The 23,241-nt window shown below is 40.3% G+C and overlaps 1 protein-coding gene across 50 annotated transcripts in view; it reads right to left on the bottom strand.

Annotated features, from left to right (window-relative positions):
* The window catches only part of FOXP1 (forkhead box P1), a 546,942-nt gene that overhangs the window by 125,728 nt on the left and 397,973 nt on the right, over nt 1-23,241 (bottom strand). For 3 of the 50 annotated variants that reach the window (XM_083491900.1, XM_083491902.1, XM_083491908.1), the window contains exon 1: nt 7,780-7,918. The exons of 44 other annotated variants lie outside the window; for them this stretch is intronic. The gene's annotated coding sequence lies outside the window, so the exon portion shown is untranslated. Of the gene's footprint in view, nt 1-7,779; nt 7,920-23,241 lie in introns of those variants that run through there. 3 more of the 50 variants (XM_083491896.1, XM_083491899.1, XM_083491911.1) reach the window with 2 other exon arrangements.

The following is a 23,241-nucleotide window of genomic DNA, read 5'->3' as shown; positions in this document are numbered from 1 at the left end:
TGTGTTTTATGCCTTTTATCAATCATAAAATGCACTTTCACAGAAAAAACCCAAATGAGTGCAATAGATTTAGCTTACTTCCTCAGAGAGGTGGAAATATAAATAGGAGCTAAGACACAGCCAAGTGGATGTTCGGATTGCAACCATGTACACATTTACTTGGGAGAAAGTGTCAATGGAACTTACTTCAAATAAATCTTGCACCATTAGTGTGCTAGTTTTGCCCTAGAAAACCGCCCTCAATTCATTGCCCTATTTAATGACTTTGGTCTATTTAGCAAACTACATGCAACCCTGTTGACAGATACTCACAGGGTGTGGTTAGGTACCCAGCTGCATTTAGAGTTGGCAGTGAATGAAAAATACAGCTGCTGCTCAGCTATTATAATTCTACTAGTATAGACCTGCTGACATTCTAATACCATCAACAGCAAATATGCCTTTAAATAAACCAGTTGGATCCAGGTTTATTTTCCCAATCCATGCCTGCATGTTTCTTGAGATTTCCATCCACTACATTTGCCCACTTCACTTCCCCCCTGAAAATATTCCATTGCTGTAGCCTTAAATTTAGCCCGAGTTCATCTTCAGGATAACAATTGTAAGACTTCTAGTGATGTGGCACTTTCCCACTGACAAATGTAAATGAACCATCATCTAAAATTTCACCTCTTCAATTAGACTGAATGCTAAATAAAGGGTTTTTTGCCAGTTCAAATTTCCATAAACATAAACACATCAATTACCATTTTATTTTTCTTCAATTTAAAGAACAAATCGTCATCACTGCCTGACTTTAAAAAGAAAATATTTTTTCAAGTTTCATGATTTATTCTAAAATCCTCTAACAATGCACAATTAATCTTGCAAAAATAAAGTAAGAAATGTGTTTCAAATGGCATCTTGATTTCTTGACTGAATGAGAATTGATTTTCGTGAAATGTATGTAAAATAAGCAACTGTGTGTAACCAATAAAAGAAAAATTCAACTGTACCAACTTTGCAAGGGCAGTGTTTACAGAATTACGGTTACCCTCTACTAATACATATGCAGGTTTGTAATTATTACAATTAGTGTGAATGTAGCATTCAGAACAATGCTCAAAACATTTTGTTGCAGTACTGTGTAGGTTTTCACTAAATCACATTACCCGTATCTCACCCAGGATAGAACATTTCTGACACAATATTTCAGGTCTTCGAAACAAAAACCATTAAAAAGAAAAAAGAAACTTGAGTGTGCTGGAACCATTCATGTGGAAACCATGATTCTGTTTCACTATGCAAAAGAGAATTTCACTTTTAAGACTTCCCTGTTTTCACCCATAACACTGTACAGAACATTACGACAGGTACTGTTTATTATATTAATGTAAAACCAGCTAAGTAGTCAGTCATTAGCATAACTGTTCTCTCCTCAACAATACAACCTCCTATTAAAAAGGGGAGAGAAAAGAGGAGAGAGAGAAAGAAGCTCTTTACAATTCAATTAGCATTTTATTTTTTATCATTTTGTTTATTGCATTTCACCAAGAGTAGGAGTTTGACCAGACATACACAATTGAGCATAATAGATTCGCCTGACTTGGTAAACAATTTCGGGCTTCCCACCACGTTAACCCTTCTTTACCAACTGCAAGACAGACAGAAAGGAAGAAAGAAACATGAAGATTTAGTATTTGTTTAAAATGTGAAACCTTGGTGCAACCTGATCCTACCTGCCAATTCTCATGCATACCAAGCCCCCTACTAATTGCTGAAGCTATAATACATACTCATTTAATTTGCATACAAATATAAAGTTTGCATAAATTAAGTATCTTCTACTTTAACAGGAGTGCTACAGTGGAATCTATCAAGCAAAGCTACCCTTAGTTTAGGCAGGTGGGGGGGGGGAGAAGGAGTAGCGGAAGGAAAAGGACCATTAAACATTTGCTATTTCTCAAACCTAACCTGCTTAATAAGGACATACCACACATTACTAAAACTAATTGTGTGTGTATGTGTGTGTGCACGCAAATGCACAAATTGCTCTGTTTCTTCTCAGTTTAGCTTTTAAAGAAAAACCCTGATGAGATCAATACTGATTTATAAATTCTTAAGCCTATCTACATGCAGTCAAGAAGATACAACACCTTGCCTGTTATTTTCTAAAACATTTGTACATTGTGAGATTTTAATAATACAAGGCTGAGAACGTCGTTACGGAGAAATTTAAGCACATATTATTTTTTTTCTGCAGCAGGTATTGGAAAGTGCAAAATCAGCACCACCAGAATCATTTGCAGCACTAGCCTGTGGCTTTGCTTTCTGCTGCTTTTCTTTTAAGAGTTAAAAATGTGGTACTGTCTTTTCTTCTGGGTTTGGGGAGTGGATGGGTTGGGGGAAGGGGGTATACGTGCAATGTGTACCGACTAATGTAATATTAATAAGCAATTAAAATATGGCAAACTTACTGAACCAGTTTACTCTTAATCAGACACAAAGAAAGCAGTCAGATTATGACAAGATATATTCAGATTCTTGTTCTGCTAAACACTCATCTAGAGGGTGTCACTTTATTCAGAACTGCAGCCTTTACAATACTTGTAAAAGTTTATTTGCTTAAGTGTGCTGTATTTCACACCTATCACAGGTGCCCTCATTTGTGCATCAGAATCTAATTTACACTGGCTGTGCTGATCTGTAATGAGAAAACATCAGATGCTCCTTTTACAATCTTGCTATTCGCTGCTTTACTTCTAATGAAGACACGTTCCAACCAGCAAGCTCTCTGCATGTTAAAGGTCAAAACACTTTTTTAAAAAGATGCCTCGCAAAATGAAAGCAAACGGGAAAACCCTAGAAGAAATCCTTCACATAAAGGGGTGTGACAATTAAGAGTAATTGTGCAAAATAAAAAGGCTACCTTTCCTAAAAACGTGTGAAAAATTAAGCTGCCACTACTGATACAGGTTATATTGGGGGGGGGGGATCAAAATTTAATGTATTCTCCCCTGTGTCATCTTGTTTTGTCAAGACATCAAATAGAATTGGAAAGTACAAAATAACAAGCCCTTGAGAAATCACAGAAACCGACCTTTTTGATGTTGTTGGTTTACCTTGTTCTCAGTTATTTGAACAATGATGTTTTAGATTTAAGGGCAAGATAGAGAGCTTAAAAATTAGAACATGCTATCAGCTATTGTTGTTTGGATGTCCTTAAGTTTTTCCTTTAGAAAAGGTAATATAACATCTTACCAAACCACTGAAAGGAACTCCACCTCAAAAACCTGCACAGAATAATTAGCAATAATGGATGCTTGTTCAACGCTCATTCAAATTTCTCCCTCACCCCATCAAACACAATACGGACAAGAGAGGAAACTGCACTGGAAAGGTTAACAAAAACAGGCTACAGTACTTCATATAACTACTTGATTCCATTTTATAAAAAAACAGACACATCAGGCAGCTTTACAGATAATGAGTACGTTACCCCCCTCCCATCCTTCCTCTGCTCCTCAACTCTTGAAAACAAATAAATAAACCTAGGGCCAAAAGGGGAGGGGGGACACCTTATAAAAATAAAGGGCATTTCAAATGAATCCTGAGTTTCACAGCAAAGCTAATTTCCAGCAACACAGCCCTGCTTTCAGTAAAACAAACAAACTGCTTACAGCTGGCCAAGCTTCTCACCAAACACTATCAAGTTGAGACTGCGGGTGTCAGAACTTTCCCACAATCGAGCCACGCAGGTGTGGATGGGGGTGGGCAGGCTGGGATCCCACTCTTTATCTCTTTATTTTCCCAAGCACAGTGGTGGGGGGTGAGAGAACAGATCACAATGCTTACCTATCAAGTAATAAACATTTCCTCGAAGAAAAACTAAGGTGTCTCTGTCAAGCAAAAAAACAGCTGTTGACATTGTGCCTCTCTTCCTCTGCCTCTTCACTCTATAAACTTTTAAGTTCAGCAAGACTGTCTTACCTCTGAACCGGACTAAGAGTTCGCAAGCATCTCCCCCAAAGTATCAGCCTGCTGCACTGTAAACAGCTACCCATTTATACTTCCAGCACATTAAAAAGAACCAGAAATATAATGGGAAGAAACATGGGGTTTTCCCTATGTATTTCTAGGTAGCAGCAACTCCCAAAAGCAGACTGCTCAAGAAGGTAAGTAAATTATTGCATTAACACATTTGCTCTGTGTCTGTAACATACCAATTTTGTCTGCAATATATAATCAATAGCCTTCACTGTCAACATAGACACACACGTTATCTATTTTGCTTTATTTGTGAACATACCTGAGGAAGCACCGCTGTGTATATGACCATCTGCAATAATAACAACAAAAGAAAACAAAACCTGGCCACTTTTCAGCAGTTGTCTATTAAAACTGAATAATGGTGATGCTACCCATTTCTATAAGACTGCTTAATAATTTTCAGGAAGCCCTGAATTTCAGTGAGAAACAGAGACGACGTACATAGGTGTGATGGTGTACTAATTTAACTGTCCTGGCACAGATCATCTAAAATTTCCCTCTTAAGATGTTCCGATTTTGAAAAACTGCAAGCAGAGTTCGCATCATGCTATCAGGCAGACAACTGTGTGAAAAGCTATAGAAAGTTATGATCTCATGTCAGTTTCATTGCATCACTCCGATGCTATTGGGCATGGCATCTCCTAATTCTCCTTATATTACGGGGGGGGGGGTGAGAGAGAGGGAAGGGGGTAGGGTAGGGGGACTGGGATTAAAAAGCAATGTGTATTTTAAAAAATAACCAAAACTAACAAATGGCGAACAAAACCTCAGAGAGAGAGAATAACTCCCTATCATAAGCTTTCTGATGATTTATGGTTTACTAACTCAGCAAGGTTACGCAACACTGCATGCCTTTTTAGATGCATTATTTGAGCCAGTTGAGATTTAATTAAGATCATAGCCTCCAAAATCCCTGTCAAATGAAAAATTCACAGAAGACAATGCACTATATATCCTCATGCAGATAGTCTCCTCTCCACGACTCTGGAATAACATAAGTTAATCCTTGTTTCTATGGTGGCAGACAAAAGTTGACTAATTTTGTTTTCTTTTGACGCTTGTGTTGTTTTCTGGTTTGTGTCATGAGATCATTCCTTAGTAATGGGGCAGAAGGGGGTGGGGGCAGTGGGAGTGAAAGAATGAGAGGGCAGTGGGAATTTGCAGAAATGTGTCCCAATACAGCAGGAGATATATCTTGACTTTCTCGCAGCTCTGCTGTGATGTCATCATGTTTTCACTTAATTAACCCCTGATGGTACAGGCAGCATTTTATGGTACAAGTCCATTTCTGACAGTGTGCTGGCAATGGGCATATATATATATATAGGCAATTAACTATGTTGTATTGGCAAATAAAATTCAACAAGAAAAATATCTGAAAGGTTAAATCAGCCAGCAGCCGTTATTTCATTATTTATTTACTAAAAGCATTCATAGCACCCATCCCTTCACTGGAAGGGATGGAAACAGACAACCAACAAAATGAAGTTAACAATATAAACTAATGCAATAGTTTAGGGCAAAACAAAAGAAAAGACAATAAAAAAGAAAGAAAAAGAAATCCACAATAAAATCACAGATCCGTAAAAGCTAGTGGCAATCTCCTAATTTCAAACTTTCTAACCTGGGGCCCCTTCCCCAAGGCATGTCTCAATTTTATATGTTGAGAAGCACACCATGCTAAATGAGGTTCAAACCCCCTGATTAAAAGCATCACTTTTTTTTCCACTGGGATGCGTTTTTATCCCTAATAAGGTTTATCTGTGCAACGAATGCAGGCCTGGAATTTTTAAAGTGTTATTTTTAAATGGAGGCTCACAGGCAAAGAGTTTACCTCTTGCAGGCATATATTTCTATTTGCATTATCTTAATATCTTTTTGCTTATCTCAGGGTTTAAAAATGACAGGTGCTAGCAGTCTTTTGTTTGACAGGCCCCTACACAAATAACTGTCTTGCCTGAAAGGGCTAATGCACTACTAATGAACAATAAATCAGCTTTGATTATAAAGTGTCAGGCCAATCAGTTTTCAGTTCAGCTCTATCGCATCCTAGGCCAAATCAGCTATACTGTTTGGACAGGGTTTGTTTTCAGATTTACATCCTTATCAATGCAATTTTGGAGAGGACCGGGAAGGCAGTATGATTATTTAAAGCTGCTTAAAACAGAATGTTTATCTGTTTCTTGAAGGGAAGCTGCAGTAGTAGAAGAGCAGCATTGCTTCAAGAACAAATATCCCACATTGCTACAAGGGTAAAAATATATCACAAAGTGCTCATACGTTTAAGCCACCCATCTATACATGTATCTGTTCAGTGTACATATATATATTTTCTGTTCAATCTGAACTCGAAGTGGGCAAGAAACGTAAGTGTATTTACATTAAATCTACTTAGAACCTGACCGTGAATAGCCCATATCACTAATTGTGCTGGAGCTGTTACATAAGCTTACAAGGCACTTACGTGCATGCATTTATGTTTGTATCTTGCTATCTAAACACAGATTTTTTTTAGATGTTTCAAATTTAGACCCACTATATATATATATATATATATATATATATATATATATATATATATGACATTTCCATGTTTCCTACAAATACAGCAATTTATGCCACTTTAATAATTATACATCAACAGCCCTTTAACTTTTCTCCAGAAACAAATCTTATTCATTTAGAACAAAGAATATTTCCTGCTCATGAAGCTTGCCTTCACTATTTTTTTTAAATGCAGCATCTTCAGAACACTGCTATCTATTTCTAAAACAGCGCTTTACATTTAAATCCACACTTTCTGCAAACTTTCCACAAACAAATGCCTATTTGACCTATTCAGCTCCTCTCCTCTCTCAACTATGTCAGGTATGAAAGAGTTAATCTCAAAGAGGAAGCATGTATGTGCACTTTGCTCTAAACTAACCACCCACTTCCTAACAGTTCCCTCCTCCCTACTACCACCACCCCTTAGAAAAATAATCTCATTTTGCAGAAAAATTCAGTACAGCAGGACTGACACTTAGCTTAGTTACAGTTAGATCCAGTTACACTTATTTCTTCAGAACACATTAATACCAGTCGGTGTAAAAAAACACAACACCTTCCCATACTTAATTTCACGTGGCAAATTGACTGGCAAGTAAAATCAAACACAACTGTGCCTGGCACAGCATTTTACAGATCTGTAGTTTTACCCCTTCCCTTTCTTTTCCCCAAAATACTATGAAGACATCCAAGCCACAAATACTGCAAAGAATTCTGTAAAAGTAAAAGCAGCAACAGAGAAACAATAATATTTCTGTAGATTCTCTTAAAACATCTTCAGTAAACTGTCCACAATCACACAGTATTCTCTTAAATCTAACTCCTCACGAAGCTTTTGCACTTGCTACAAGAGAGCAGTACAGTAGTAAATAACAGAGCATGCATTGCTTTCACTCCCCCCCCTTCAAAAAATGTTCCCAAATCTTTCCCAAACTTCTGGATATGGAGAAAAGCAGGCCTGCACACTGTCTCTTTCTCTCTCCCACCCCCCCAAAAGTCTGTTTTTTTTTAAAGCACCTCCATAAAACTCTTGATCAAGAAGTTGGCAAACGACAGATTTCAAGTTTAAAAAAGAAAACGAAAGAGGGGGAGGGAGAGATAGGAAAACAGCCCTTGCAAAATTGAAGACCATTGTTATAACTGTGCATAAAGTAAGGTTTTTCTCTTAAGAAGAAAATCGTAAAATCAATCATATTGACAAACCTGACAAACTCCATTTAGCTGCCACCACCACAAACAGAGTGCTGGGCCATGAAGCTTCTATTAAAGCCTTGTTGTACAGTCTCTAGCTTCCTCAGGTTACAGACAGATTGCACGCACAAGGGTGCTCCTGGGCTGACAAGATGCAAAACTACCCAATCAGCCACGCCCTTCTCCACCAATCACAACCAGCCTCTAAACATAATCAGTTCAAACACCCCTACACAATGGGCCTCCTCTCTCTCTCTCTCTCTCTCTCTCTCTTTTCTGACAGCAGGTGAAATAATGCTTTTGTGAAATAACGCTTTTGTCTCCAACGCAACTACAGTTAATTGCTGTTAACCCTTTGACCCGACTGTGTTTGTATCTGCGCGCTAAAAAGCAGGGCAAAGAGCACACACTTACTCTTAATCAAAAGACCTCTTCCGAACTATTTCTTTTTTTCTCTCCACACACACACACACCACAATCCGAAGACATTCCCCCCACCTCACCTTCCCAAAACAAAAAGCAAACCAACAACCCCTCTATTTACTAACAGAAAGCATCTTACCAATCTAACCTTTAAAGAGCAATTTTGTTCGGCAGAGGCTACATGACACTAGAGAGCAGCAAGCTAACGCAAAGGCTTCACAACAATCAGCTCAAATTGGATAGGCCAAAAAAGAGATAATTACATGCTGAGGAGGTGGGTGGGTGGGTGATTTTGTGCTGCAAAACAGTCTTTCCGGGTGGGGAATGTAACTTTTACCCCCTCTTATGCAAAATTATTATTACTGTTCTTTTACCAAACTCTAGTCTTTTGGAGTTTTTTCTGCCTCGCACAGATTATGCATGACAGGATTTGTATGCGCCTGTATATATATGTACGTGTATATTTTCCTTATCGCACACAAACACAAATAGCTCTCCAACGAGAGTTTGTGCAAATTATCAATCTGCCCTGCCTATGTAGGGAACTGCAACTGACCCCTTCTAAACAAAGCAAAAGGAAATGAATCACATACTAGGGAATGATAATATGTTAAAATGTACTCACAATACACAAATATACCTGTTATATCCCACAGATCAGTATTTTCAAAATAAAAGAGTTTTATCAACCTGTTGTTAAGGCTGCCAAACAAATATTTCTGAACTTGGTAGCAGATGATGACTTGGTCTGTGCCGGGACATTTGCGATACTTGGTTTGATTATTCTGTGTAATTAATGCAGAACAATCACTCAATGTGTCAAATATCCAAGAAGAAAGAAATACTATTTTGCCTTAATCATTAATCCAACTGGAATGAAAATACTGGTCTCTCTTTTTTGTTTTTTATCCATGGAAACTGTAACATAAATATATTTCCACTCAACCAAGGGCATTTAACACTAGATTGGTTCATTTCTTTTCAATGTTATCTACAAAGAGGGGCCAATCTGACTTTTAATATATATAATTGAAGAAACTGTGTGCAGTTTGCAGCTTTTTCAGTTATTTCCTTAGCACATAACTGAAAAAATTAAATGGGCTAATTACTATTAGCAGTCACAAATATGCATTATTTACAAAAGCAAAGGACAACGAACAACAAATGGTGGGGGGCTGCTCACAAGACAAAGGATCCAGCTCCCTGACAACTTGTGATCTTGTGATATGGATTGCTTTCTGTTGCTTGAAGTGTTTTTGTATTAGATAACAAATTAATGGAATGTTTTGTCCAGGTCACTAAAAAGTTGACCCCCCGCAACCCCAGTTATGAATATTTACAAGATCTTAAATCTGCCAGAAGGAACCTCCATGAATGAGAAAGATCCTGGCTTTTAAATCAATAGGCACAAGTCAAACGATAAATCTGGGTATCAAGAACATGGGATCTGATTGTAAATATCGCACAACCTTCTTTGCAAACTGCACATATTATTTAAACAAAAATTATAGAGAGAATAATGATGGGGGTTGAAGTGAAATAATAATACCTGTTTATTTTATATCCTTAGAGGCTGCAGGTGTTTGAGTGCCTAAAGGTGTTGGGAGGGGAAGGAGGGAGATGGAGGCTATTTAGTTAACGCTTTTCACAGTATTTCCACTTGCAGATCTCAGTTTTGCTACTCTGTGCTAACTGTGCCTCTTAGATTCATGATCACATAACTACCTTGTGGCAAACAAGCTAGCAGTATGCATTTTAAAATATTGTTTATACAGTATTCTCCATGGTAAAGTGCTCTGTAACTCTTCCTTACCACAATTTGATGTGATACAGCCTTTCAACTCCATGTTATTGATAGAGAATGTAGTCCAAATTTCAGAATGTGGAAATGCGGTACACATATGGTACAACACACCTCAATTTCAGGAGCAGAGGCTATTATTCTTCCTCTTGCACTATGTTGACCCACAAGGTTCACTAAGCTACCTCGCAGGACTGTTGTGAAGATAGAAATGGGGAAACCAAAAATGAAATTATACCTTAATGTCACAACTTATGTGCATTTAACTTGTGCACATTCAGCTTTGTGCATCTGACAAAAAATAAGAAATAAATAAAAATAGGGCAAAAAGAAGATGGACATCTAGGGGAAAAAAGACTTTGGCAATCCCACCTACCACTGTATTTGCACCACTGCAGTTTTGACTAGACACGATTTTAGCTTTATGCTCTATCCCTGGAACCCTTGTAAGTTGAGAGTCGCTTGTATACGCACAAAGGTCAGGATTTAGGACTACTGAATAACTGCAGCACAATTAGGGCAGAATATGGGAATCAAGAATGAGAGCCTGAAAATGGAACAAACCACACATAAATGGAACTTTCCTCTTTGCACACACCACAGTATCCTTGAACTGAAGAAGGGGAATTCCCAGCATACTTACAATCTATATTTACTAGTGATGCTAAGAAATCTTAAACAGCATGGTCCCAATTTATCTAAGTGACCTCCTTCACCTTCTTTTGTATCACAACACCTAAAATTCACCAAGGAGCCATCTTCAATTTTCATTTTTGGAAGCTAAGTGGCTTTATTTCTTTACCCAGGACTTTTTATTTCATAGAAAACCCATCTACTTACACATGCACACAAGGAGTATTTTAAAGCATTGTGGGGAAACTGCTGTGTTGAAAAGGTCACTCCAGGTCTGCTTTGGGCTCGCTGGATGCCGCAGTCCTGCATATGCACACAGAGAAGAGCAAGCTGGGGCTGAATCTAGATTTTCTGAGGAAGGAGGCTGGCTTGTTGGTTCCAAGGTGGATTGGTTGGTTCGGGTGCTGTTTGCCTATTGTGGTGCTTGTAATGGTCTATGCTGTGCTGCTGGTGGGAGGAAGATAGTGGCATCTTTTGTGAAGCATAAACTTGAGAGAATTTGTACATGAGAAGGAAGGGTTTGTAAGTGAGAACACACCCAGCCACCATCATGACTCAGAAGACGAGGAAGCAGAAAGATGGAGGCAGAAAAGAGGGGATTGAGAAAAAAGCTTGGCTCTACTAACCTGTGGCTCAGACCACTGACTTTTCCTGTGGCTCAACGTCCATTTATAGAAAAAAAAAGAGTTTCCACCCCTGCTTCAAATTATAGCCCTTAAGCTAATATTCTCTCTAGATTGAAAATAAATATAATAACGAGCTCATCCATCACTTTCATCTTGTCCAGGATCAACTGTTTCCCTTGCATTTCCATCCATTGGTCACGCTGGAGGCGGACCATGACAAGAGATGGTTTTTATGTATAGACAAAGATATGTGGGAAGATATGTGAGAGGGATTTCAGGAAAGGTAAGTCTACCATGGCCAAGATGGAACTTCCATGTTCCAAGGCAGGGTACTTGTGAGTAAGCAAGTACAGGGGACAAGCAACAGGGGCTAGGCACCACAATAATGTACCACTACTGTACATAGAAGCATCTGCCTAGCTACCATTGGGAACAGAATGCTGCATGACAATGACAACAAATAATTGGTTTTGTTTTGGGGCAATAAGGTATTTCCAAAGGTAGGGATAGCTATTAATTTTGGAGGGGATATATTATACACAGATACACAGACGCAGATCCCTCTGCATTCTGGTGAGTCCCAACATACATCCTGTTTCTATTGTAAGGTGGATTTCTTGTCGGTTTCTTTATTTTTTTCATTTTGCGTGTAAGAGGAATTGCCGTGTATATTTTTATTGCTTGGATTATTATAACTTGCTGTTTTGTCAGTACTATTTACAGGTTTATCCCAATAGAGTGTGAAATTAACATTCTCTAAAACTGGATCAGGTAAGCATTCATAATGCGGCACAGGCTCAGCTTCAAGTAGTCCATGTTTTATTGCCAACTGTCTACAATACAATTTCTGTAGCTTGATTATACCTCGACACAATCAGAATGCACAAAGGCAGCACATCCAGTGGTTTACATGATCCATGGTTTCCATATTTCTGACACAGACCTGATTCCAAAACCTTGGTAATGTGTTCTTAAAATTATCTACAAGTGTGACATTATCCCCAGTTGTAAGATTTGTTGGAAATTAATGGAATTCAGCGATACTAAGTGATAAGAAATACAACAACTATTTAGGGAAAGGGTGAGCCATTTGCTCTCCTTCCAAATCTTCAGGCAGAATTCACATAACTGAATACATAGTATAAATGACACATGGATTATAACACGCATGCACACATAAAATATGTATGCAGTGCATAAACACATTTATACAATTGATGACAGTTGTGGAACACTTAATAGTAATTTGGCAAGGCAATGAATCCTCATGCATCCAAATGGTGTTGGGGACATTCTAAATGTTTGGATAAGCCACAATTCAGATAATAGGTCACCTTATTTAAAGAGAGAGAGAGAGAGATTTGAAGCTACACAAGCCACCCAAATATAATTTAGATAATCTCTTGCGGGGGCGCAATTAGTGCCAGCACCGTCTGTTAAGAGTTTGGGTGTAATCTTCGACGCCTCCCTTTCTATGGAGGCGCAGATTGCAGCTATAACAAAGGCGGCATTTTTCCATCTCCGCCAAGCTAAGCAGTTGGCTCCTTACCTCTCTCGCCCTGACCTGGCCACTGTGATCCACGCGACGGTCACCTCCAGATTGGATTATTGTAACTCGCTCTACGTGGGGCTGCCCTTGAGACTGACCCAGAAACTCCAGCGGGTGCAGAATGCCGCGGCGAGACTCCTTACGGGGTCTTCGCTACGAGATCACATTCATCCGGTGCTACACCAGCTGCACTGGCTCCCGGTGGAGTACAGGATCAGATTTAAGGTGCTGGTTTTAACCTTTAAAGCCCTATACGGCCTAGGACCCTCGTACCTACGGGACCGCCTCTCCTGGTATGCCCCACAGAGAAACTTACGGTCTTCAAATAAAAACATCTTGAAGGTCCCAGGCCACAGAGAAGTTAGGCTGGCCTCAACTAGAGCCAGGGCTTTTTCGGCTGTGGCTCCGATCTGGTGGAACACTCTGTCACAAGAGACCAGGGCCCTGCGGGACTTGACATCTTTCCGCAGGGCCTGCAAGACAGAGTTGTTCCGCCAGGCCTTTGGCCAGGGCACAGCCTGACTCCCTCCCTCGGCAATCTTCGCGGAGCTCTGGCCCAGTGGTTGCCAGTGGCCTGAATTAATTAATTTTACAATGAATGATTTTAGAGTGTTGTTTATGTTATACTTTTATACTGTTTTATTGTTGTTAGCCGCCCTGAGCCCGGCTTCGGCTGGGGAGGGCGGGATATAAATAAAATTTATTATTATTATTATTATGAGTAACCCGGGTTCACAAATTGAGTTTTTCTGATGTTCCGGTAAATATTATTCATGTAAGATGGGTAGTCATAATGAAATAGGAATATGGTGAATTGATCAACATGAGATTTATTAATTTGCTTTTGCTCAATCTAGTTTTGCTTTTCAGCAAGAGACAGCAATGCAGGCTTGCATTAATGTAAACTACTCTGATTACTATAGATAATGTACAGGGTGTTCCTATGGCCATGATACCCCACAGCACCTCAGAATTACCACTATAATGGGGGCCCACACTCTACTCTGCTCTGCTGCTGGTTACTGCTGCTGTTGACAATCATCTACCCACTCTCGCCAGACATGTTCGTTTAGTAGCTCCCCACCATGTATCAAAGCTGAGTGGTGGCTTGCCTCCCTCCCATCAAAAAGGATTGCTGCTGTCCGCTGGGCAAACATGTCCAGGAGGAGCAGGTGAGTGATTGACAGAAGTGATCGTAAGAAACTGCAATGGGCAGGGGAATGAGTTTGCCAGCCTTTTTGTTCTTGCAGGGGCCCTGTGCCTTTGAAAGCTTCAAAAATAAACAGAGGAGCAACTGAGATGTACCCAATCATTAACATGTGTTTTGAATTGATTCATACATGAAATCAAAGATGTGTAGTGTTATAAATTGTGTCTCTTGATACATGAAATCAGTGCTCCCTGTATGGGGCACTTATGGTGATATATTACGATTGGATGCTAAACAAGTTGGGGTCCAGTTCTCCACTGGCGTGGGGAGGAAGGGAGCATCTGTCCGGGCTTCTCCTTATTTGCCTTGGTGGTGGTATTTAAATTATGCCACCTGTTATGCAGCTGTAACGTAAAGTTGTCACGGGGACTGGGGCAGACCCATGAGAGAGTGCAGGATTAAGGCTTCTCCCACAGGGCTGGGAGCTTTAGGTGTGGAGTCAAGGACACACCTCTCTGTTACCTGCCAGAGTTATTCCGGGACTGCAAGCCAGAGCAGAATCTTCTCCCATGTTGAGATTACAGAGATGGATCAAGAAAATAGCAGCATCAAAAAGGGAGGAAGGCATATAAGATTGGATGCTTTATTTGCACAAGGTTTAACATAACAACTGTGGCTCCATGGTCCATGAAGGATACAATGGGTGACAACATCAAACCATTCAGCCTACAGATGAGCACACCACAGGAATCTGCAGTATAAGTACAGATTTAAAATGTTTCTGTTTACAGAGGAAGGATGGAATTATTTCAGTGATTGCAAATGGTAGCATATATTACTTCTGGAGGGTATTGTTTATTGATCGGTGTCTTCGTTTTTCAAAGGATTTCATTTCTGGTGAAACAAGTCATAATGAAAACCCTAAAGAATAATATACTCTGTTCATCCTAAAGAGAAACCAAACAGATAGCTGTAATACAAGAATCCCCCTGCTACCTATCTATTTGCCTGGTTCTGTGGTTATAATTGACATGTCTGGGTACTTCATCCGTGGGGCACTGAAGCAGTTAACTCCATATTAATTTTATTTGTGTCCACATTATGATAAAGTCATCATTAAAATAAGTGTGATGGGAGTTGTTGTTATTTATATGCAGTGCACATTTGGCTTAAAGGTGTCAGATATTTTTCTTCTTTTTACTGCACAGTGGTTTACATTTCTCTTAATTTAATGCAACATTTTTATAATGGCAGTGTTACTGGTTAATTTATATATGCACAGCAGGAAGTGTCAACATTCAGGTGAGTGATGAAGATGATAGTACAAGAGCTCTGGAAGAAGCTTCAGAAAAAATTATTGTTTTTCTCAAAGCATACAGTTATTAATAATGAATCAAATAAATACTATTTTATATATAATTGCACCTGACATCTTTTTATAAATAACGATTGGAACATTTTTGCCCTATCTTTTGTATTTGACTGATCTTAATTAACTGCTTTCTTCTTGCTTAATAAATTGTAACTTTAGTTTCCATCAGAAAGAAAAATTGATGCATTTTTATACCAAGAGGTTCTGATCCAACGATTTGCTGTAGGGAGAAAATTATTTCATGCATGCTTGAACTGAATGCAGTCAGTTACATATAAATGTGGTAGCATTTCTATCATATAGAAGGATGAGCCTAATTGTTATGATGAAATCACTATCAGTGCTGGCATTAGGCAGTGTGGTGACCTAGGTGAAGGATTAAAATTGTGCACTGCCACAAAAGGAACTTCTCAGCCAGGTTACCTCACCTCATCCATCTCGTAAAAGCCATGAGGCTCTTGAAGCTCCAGTAGGACACCCGCCCTCACAAGCTGACACCTAGGAATGTCATAGTAATCCACAAGGATTGATTTCTGATGTGGAATACTGTTGTTCCTCTGGTGCACAATTATACTGAGCTTTCCTTATGTTCCGATTCAATCTAATTTATTTTGAGCCAGAAAAGAAATTGGCAGCTAGGTGCAAACTCCAGAAAAACTAGGCAGAGAGGATGAAAAAGAAAAGAGGTAGAACGTGCATCTGAAACCCTGTACCGCTTATGACCCCAGGTCGTCACAATATTGTCAGCACAACACTCCCTTCAATGGGATGCGCATTCTGATGTGCATCCACAGCCATACAACTAGTCAACACAGGTGCATGAGCCCATCATTATAATGCACATTGTTTTGTGCAGCTGCTTTTTTAGCACCTCAGCCACGTAAATTGTTTGGGAAAGCGAGCACATCTGAGCTACTCCGCTGGCATATGGTGGAAAGGGTGCTCCTGAATAGTCTGATGACTGCTTAAGAGCATCAGAAGTATAAACCTCTTTGAGGGGAGAAAGGCACAGGTTCCATGCACACCCATCCTTCCATAAATACCATTCCTCAGCTCTCCCTGTCTCCTGGGTGTCTTACGCCCCTCTGCATTTCTAGGGCTAGCCATGGCCCTATGATGATGATGATCATCATCATCTGCTGCTGCTGACCTACCCACACTTCACAGCCTTTCCCAGGACCTTTTCTAAGTTTGCGGAGGGTATCCTGCCTATTAACTACTTAATAGTTTGAATCTCATCTGACCTCTATCTTTCCCTGTATGGTTCCAGAACTCCAGAAGGATGACCACCACTGCAGTTATGGGAATCTGTTGATAATCTCAGCATGGGCGTAGCCAGGATTTATTTTAGAGGGGGCGAGCTTTATGTTTAGGGGCAGAACCGAGTTATCTGTGACACAATTGGTCAGTTAGTTAAGTATTTTTATTTATTTACTTGATTTGGGGGGTGGGGTGGATGAGCTGCCCTCCTACCATGCCCATGAATCTCAGCCCCAGCCAGAGTTTCTCAAAGCTTTCCTCTTTTAAAGAATCGCAAGCAATTTTACACAATCCATTAATATGTTTAGGCGGGTCAATATTTCTATCCTTCAATTTCAGGTAAAGGGTCAACTCTACCAGGTTATATATAAAGGTGAAAAGGTAAAGGACCACTGGACGGTTGTCCAGTCAAAGGCAACTATGGGGTTGCAGTGCTCATCTTGCTTTCCGGGTCATGTGGCCAGCAGGTCTAAACTGCTTCTGGTGCAACGGGACACCGTGACAGAAACCAGAGCGTACAGAAATGCCGTTGACCTTCCCGCCACAGCGGTACCTATTTATCTACTTTCACTGGCATGCTTTCAAACTGGTAGGTTGGCAGGAGCAGGGACAGAGCAACAGGAGCTCACTCCGTCACAGGGATTAGAACCACTAACTTTCTGATCGGCAAGCCCAAGAGGTTCAGTGGTTTAGACCACAGTAATGCTGCCCCCTCTTCTAAAGTCATATGTTAGGAGAAAAAGGAGGGAGGCATGATTTTTCAATTTGTTTTTGCAATCCCCCCTCGTCCCCTTCCTTAAATCACAATTGCAGTGTAGGAAATGGTAGGTGGAAATGATGCCTGTGAAGAGTTACAGGTGCTGTGGAGAGGGCGAAATGTCTCTCATCATGCCCATAGCCAGAGGTAGGTGGGGGTCCTTTCCCTGATCCTTCCAATCAGTCTCTCAGCCTGACCTTCCTAACAGGGTTGTTGTGAGGATAAAATGGGGAGGAACCTGTATGCCACCTTGAGATCCTTAGAGCAGAGGTGGGATATATATATGATGCTGCTGCTAATGCAATTTTATTTAGTATGAATCAGCACTCCAAGACCCTCAAACCATGTGTTGGGATCACAGCAATCCTCATGGTAAACCATGCTAGTCAAAACAGGGAAAAGCACCAACAGGGACAGCACAGGCGGCATACACAAAATTCCGCCTTGATTTGTACCTGACTTTTGTAGGCGCTGATGCCCGAATTTCTGGCTTAGCTGATAGCTTGTGAAATCAGCCCTATGGAAAACACCTCCTGAATATGCCCTTTGTGCCTTTTGTTTTTTAAAAAGTGCAGTCCTGTGGTCTAGAAACTTGCTTTCCTTAAAATGTAGCCTACGCTGGTTGGTTGACCAGAAACTTTGCTGGAAGTCAAATTCCCAATGCATATGCACATGTGCATGAAGGTCCCTGCCCTTCATCGGAGGAAAGCATTTTGGCAAACACTGCCATCTACTGGCTACTGCACTTAAATTTACTAAGCTGCCTCATCTAACCAGCGAGCGGAAACAAAAATGTTTTATGTAATTAACGAATAAGTGAAAGGTATAAATGGTGGTCGCGTTAAACAGAAATAGATAAAGAAATTATCCAGGGAAACATGAGGCCTTTTAATGCAAAAGTGTGCATTAGTCTATTATATGACTCTCTTGCACACAGCATGGAAGTGCCAAACTATATATATTAGCTTGTCTAGGAGAACAACCTGTATAACTGCTGGGCATCTTGCTGTATTTTCTCACTCTCCTGGGAATGTATGTCGGCATATTTTCAATAAAACACCTTCTTAGCAGTAATGGGCCACTGTTCTCATTTCAGTGGTCCCCAAGGTTTCGTGATACAGTATATTTAGCTGACTTGCAGTTCAAATTCACCTCCAGCATAAAAAAAAATGCTTAAAAATATACAGTCATAAAAACGCTTCCACACCTTTGTAAATGCAAAGAGAAGAGAGAACATTAAAGCTTTCTAAATGAAAGAAAATGATAGTTTGCATTGTTTCATAAATAGATGTTCTCTGATGCAGCTTGTGAGGTGAGGTAAGGACTACACAGTGTAAGATACAAGACTGCACTAGAGTTACTCATGACACACAACAAGAGAGGAATTTCTGAAAGTAGTGCCTGGAGACTTCAGTATTCATTCATAAGTTAATGGGTGTCACAATAGCTCCCCATGTACTGCATCTAAAAATCAATACAGCAACGGAAGACAAAGAAATATAGCTTCATAACCCCAAATTTTCTTACCCTAAAGTAGTCCTGAGGATAACTCCACTAACTTTCATGGGATTTGTCCAAGATAATAGTTCTAAGGTTAGCTATGGCTACCTCTAAGGTTAGTCGACTATTGATAGTTATCATATTTTCTAAGATATTCTTTGGAACAAGTTTTCCACAAAAGACAACACATTGATGGCAGTGAATAAAATTGCTTCCTTATAGTCCTCTAATACATAGGAGAACTCTTCTGCAGTTACATCATCTCCAGTCATCCCTACGTAAAACACAACAATGCACAAACCTCATGGTTGGGCTAGTCAGATTCTCCTCTTTTCCAAAAGAGGGACACTGTAAGTCAGAGCTTTCCAAATTTTTCATGTTGGTGACTTTTTGGACATGACATGCATCATTTTGTGATGCAGCAATTCAGTTTTACTTGTAAACCAGAGGTTAAACTAGCCCTTTTCCAGCCGCGGGAGGAGAATGGGGAGCATTCCCAAGACACGCTGCTGCTGACACACGAACAAGTCGCGACATGCAGTTTGGAAAGCTCTGCTGTAAGTGTGAGAAACCAGCTTTTAACATTATATCCAGGGCTGGCCCAAGACATTATGCTGCCTGAAGCAGGATGGGACCCCTCCACATACAGAAACTCACCACACCAGTGTTTTCCATCACATGAGAGCAATGTGGTAGTTCAGAGGCCCAGGACAGGCTGTCTGGAACCCACAGCTGTGCCCTCCAACAGAGGGAAATGGCTTTGGAGGAACAGGCAGGAGGCTGCTGATACCCCCCTGCCCAGTATCTGCCATCTGAGACAGTTGCTGTGGTCTAAACCACAGAGCCTAGGGCTTGTCGATCGGAAGGTCGGCAGTTCAAATCCCCACGATGGGGTGAACTCCCGTTGTTCAGTCCCAGCTCCTGCCCACCTAGCGGTCCAAAAGCATGTCAAGTACAAGTAGATAAATGGCTACCGCTCCGGTGGAAAGGTAAATGGCGTTTCCGTGCGCTGCTCTGGTTCACCAGAAGCGGTTTAGTCATACTGGCCACATGACCTAGAAGGTGTCTGCAGACAAATGCCAGCTCCCTCGGCCTATACAGCGAAATGAACACACAACCTCAGGGTTGTCCATGACTGGACCTAATGGTCAGGGGTACTTTTACATTTTTTAGTGAGTTAAAATCACACAGTAATGGGGAAGGCAAAGGCCATCATCTCAGGATTCTCAGTATGTCCAGGAAGATGGGTGGGCTACTCAAACCATTTTTTTCTTCTTTTAATGAAGAATACGCTAAAACTTTGGTTACCAGAAACTAATAAGGAGCTGTAATAATACAAATGATTAAATTTTCTAGAAAATGCTTTGCAACTTAATATACATGAGTAAAAATAGAGTGTAAACCTTGCTACCCAGCAAAAAAAAAATCTCCCTTTTAATCGCTTTACACCTTCAGCATGTAATAGTTTGGAAAAGTCCTAGGATATAATTATATATCTTGGCTTGGCACGTTAATAGCTATTCCCTTCATTTACTGATTTCTTTTTTACTGGTCAATTTACTATTTTACTGTGCTGAGCTTACTGGCCTATTTCACAGGATCACCACCTTCATGCAATATATGAGCTGGGGGTGGGGGTGGGGAGAGGGACAGTTTGAAATCCTAGCAAGAGAACTGAAATGCAGCAAACATGTGCATGCTAGTATGGAAACCAATTGTGTATTTGTATTAAGAGGGGTGGCAGATAGGTGCGCGGAAGGAAGCAGCAAGTTCAGATGTTGAGAAAGACATAGAAACATGCTCCCCCCCCCATGCACCCCACCTTGTCCAGCGCACCTGTGAGGAAGAGCGCCGAAGCTCTGGCTTCCATTTTAGACTAACCACAACTTGCTGTGATATCTGAACCTGGACAAACTGTGGTTAGTCTCAGCTAAGGTTTGTTAGAATTTTATGCTGCCATAGCCATACATCAGGGGGAAAGGGCCAAAGAGTCACTGCCACTGAACTGTGACCTCTGAACCCCAAATATCCAGTTTAGGAGGACAAAAGCACCCTACTATGTGTACACAGTGAGGCACTTTTGGCACATCTCTAGTTTAGGAAGAATCTTAAGATTTAGTCAACCTCCTATCACATTGTTTTACGTAGAGTTGGACTTAGCGCAGAGCGACCATCTGTACATCTCCTGGACTCTGAAACCCTTTGCTGATATGCTGAACTCCTTACCTAGGGTGTCTCTATCTGGCCCTGGAAATAATTATAGGGTGGCCAATGTCGCCCATACCCTCCTCAGACAAATTTGCAAATGGCAACAGAGCCAATGCTATCCTTATCATGTTACAAGGGAACTACTAATATGTTCTGAGCTATGTGAATTTTAAAGGAGGTTGAAAGAAGATGCATAGTAGTCCCACCTTGGCACACTTATATGCTTGCAATGTAAGCGGGCATACTACCTTGGCTAACATGCTACTACACTGGAGTGTGCCTAGAATAATGGTTTATTCTCGCCGTGATGCTCTGTATTTTCATAGAATCGTAGAGTTGGAAAGGACCTTGAGGGTTATCTAGTCCAACCCCCGGCATTGCAGGAATCTCAACAAAAGCACCCATGACAGATGGACATCCAGCCTCTGCTTAAAAACCTCCAAGGAAGGAGAGTCCACCAACTCCCCAAGAGAGTCCACTCCACTACGGAAAAAGCTTTTACCATCAGTTCTTCCTGATGTTTAGTCGGAATCTCTTTTCTTGTGGTTCGGGCCCTATCCTCCAGAGCAGGAGAAAACAAGCTTCCATGAGATAGCCCTTTAGATATTTGAATGTAACCTTCAGCCAGGCTGTGCTTAAAGTAAGACAGATGATGTCAAAATCAGAGACCAAAAGTTTATTTCGAACACAACACAGAAAGGAACATCTGTCTGTAATACGGCCACAACTCTGAAATGAAACCAGAGTTCTTTAATAGCAGCATCTCTGACCTATGTTTTACTTCTCCTTTGTAAGGCAGCCCCCTCCAGCTGCACAGCAACTTTTAGCTTGACCCTGGGCCTCTCGTTTCAGAATTCACTGATAGAAAAAAGCAAAATGAATTGGATTAACAGTGGAGCTTCCTGTAGTGCCCTAGGCTTTAGTTGGAGAGTGACCAACGCTGCTCAGCTGTAGTGAGATCTGAGGAGCTTACAGCCCGAGGTGATAGTATGGCTGGAGGCACTTCTTGTTTTACACTGCCTCTGTGGAGAACGGCAGTTTTAGCTGTTGAAATATGGTTGCAGAGATACACCAAAATTCTGCAATGATGGGCAAAACTGGAAGAAACAAACTCATTTTTTTATGAAGCAACCTCTTGTGTAACACACAGTGATATCAATATAAACAAGCCCGAGAAGAACAGAAGCCGTTCTGGAAAATGTTCCACATTGAGCAGAAACGCAAGCATTCCTCATTAGTGTACCAGATCTGACAATCCCTAATGTTTCCTGTTGATAGATACCAGCATGTATTGACACAAGCTTCATGTGTTTCTTTTTGAGACTTGTGGTTTAGCAGTTTGTCAAAACAGGATATTATTTAAATACACAAAAGTTACCAACTGATACTCAGAAGATGAGATATGGGTGTGCCGCTTCTGCAGCTAAATTTGTAGACTGAGAAACTAATAATGTTACCCTGCTTCGTTTAAAATATTTAAAAGCCGTCAACAACCTGCTATATTTATATAATCAGCTTGGAAGACAAACATCTAAGCAAAATGACTGTCGCTTTCTATGAATTACTGAACATGTGTAATTCATTTGCCAGTAATATTGTCTGAACTCAACTCCAATTAAACAAACGAAAACACCTGCTTTGCACATATATCTTTTGGTACCTCAAGGGGAAAGATTCATCAGTGTAACAATGTTGTACAATCTGGTTCATGTGCCTGCGCTAACAATACAAATTTATTGATTTACAAAAAAATACACAGGAGATGGAAACACCATTTAATCTTCTAATGCATTTCTTCTTTTTTTGACAGAGAGAGAGAGAGATGCTTTCATAAAAATAAAGAAATGAGTTTGCTTTTATAAAAATAAAGAGATGAGTTCTCATGGAGAAACTGACAACATTCGTGACAAGTCTTAAGTAGCATATTCCTGATATCAGAATTTTGTTTTAGCAACCTGCTAGTAATGTTTTTACACAGTTCTTCAGGGATGCTAGGAAGAATTGCTGAAGGCTGCATGCTGAGATACAGAAACAGAATGTGTGTGTGTTGCCAAAACAATGCAGTTCGGGACCAAAAGAGCAAGGGAGGCACAAATTATCTTCAGTCACGTGCCTGATCCTCTTCGCTGTTTGGTAATAATTTATATTGCATTTTGATTATGCAAAGATGGTAGCTAACTGCAGTTCATTTTCTT

Source organism: Podarcis liolepis, assembly GCF_965112155.1.
Source record: "Podarcis liolepis genome assembly, chromosome: 2".
Lineage (NCBI taxonomy): Eukaryota > Metazoa > Chordata > Lepidosauria > Squamata > Lacertidae > Podarcis > Podarcis liolepis.
The sequence above is the reverse complement of the archived record's forward strand: the minus strand, read 5'-3'. Positions and strand labels throughout refer to the sequence as shown.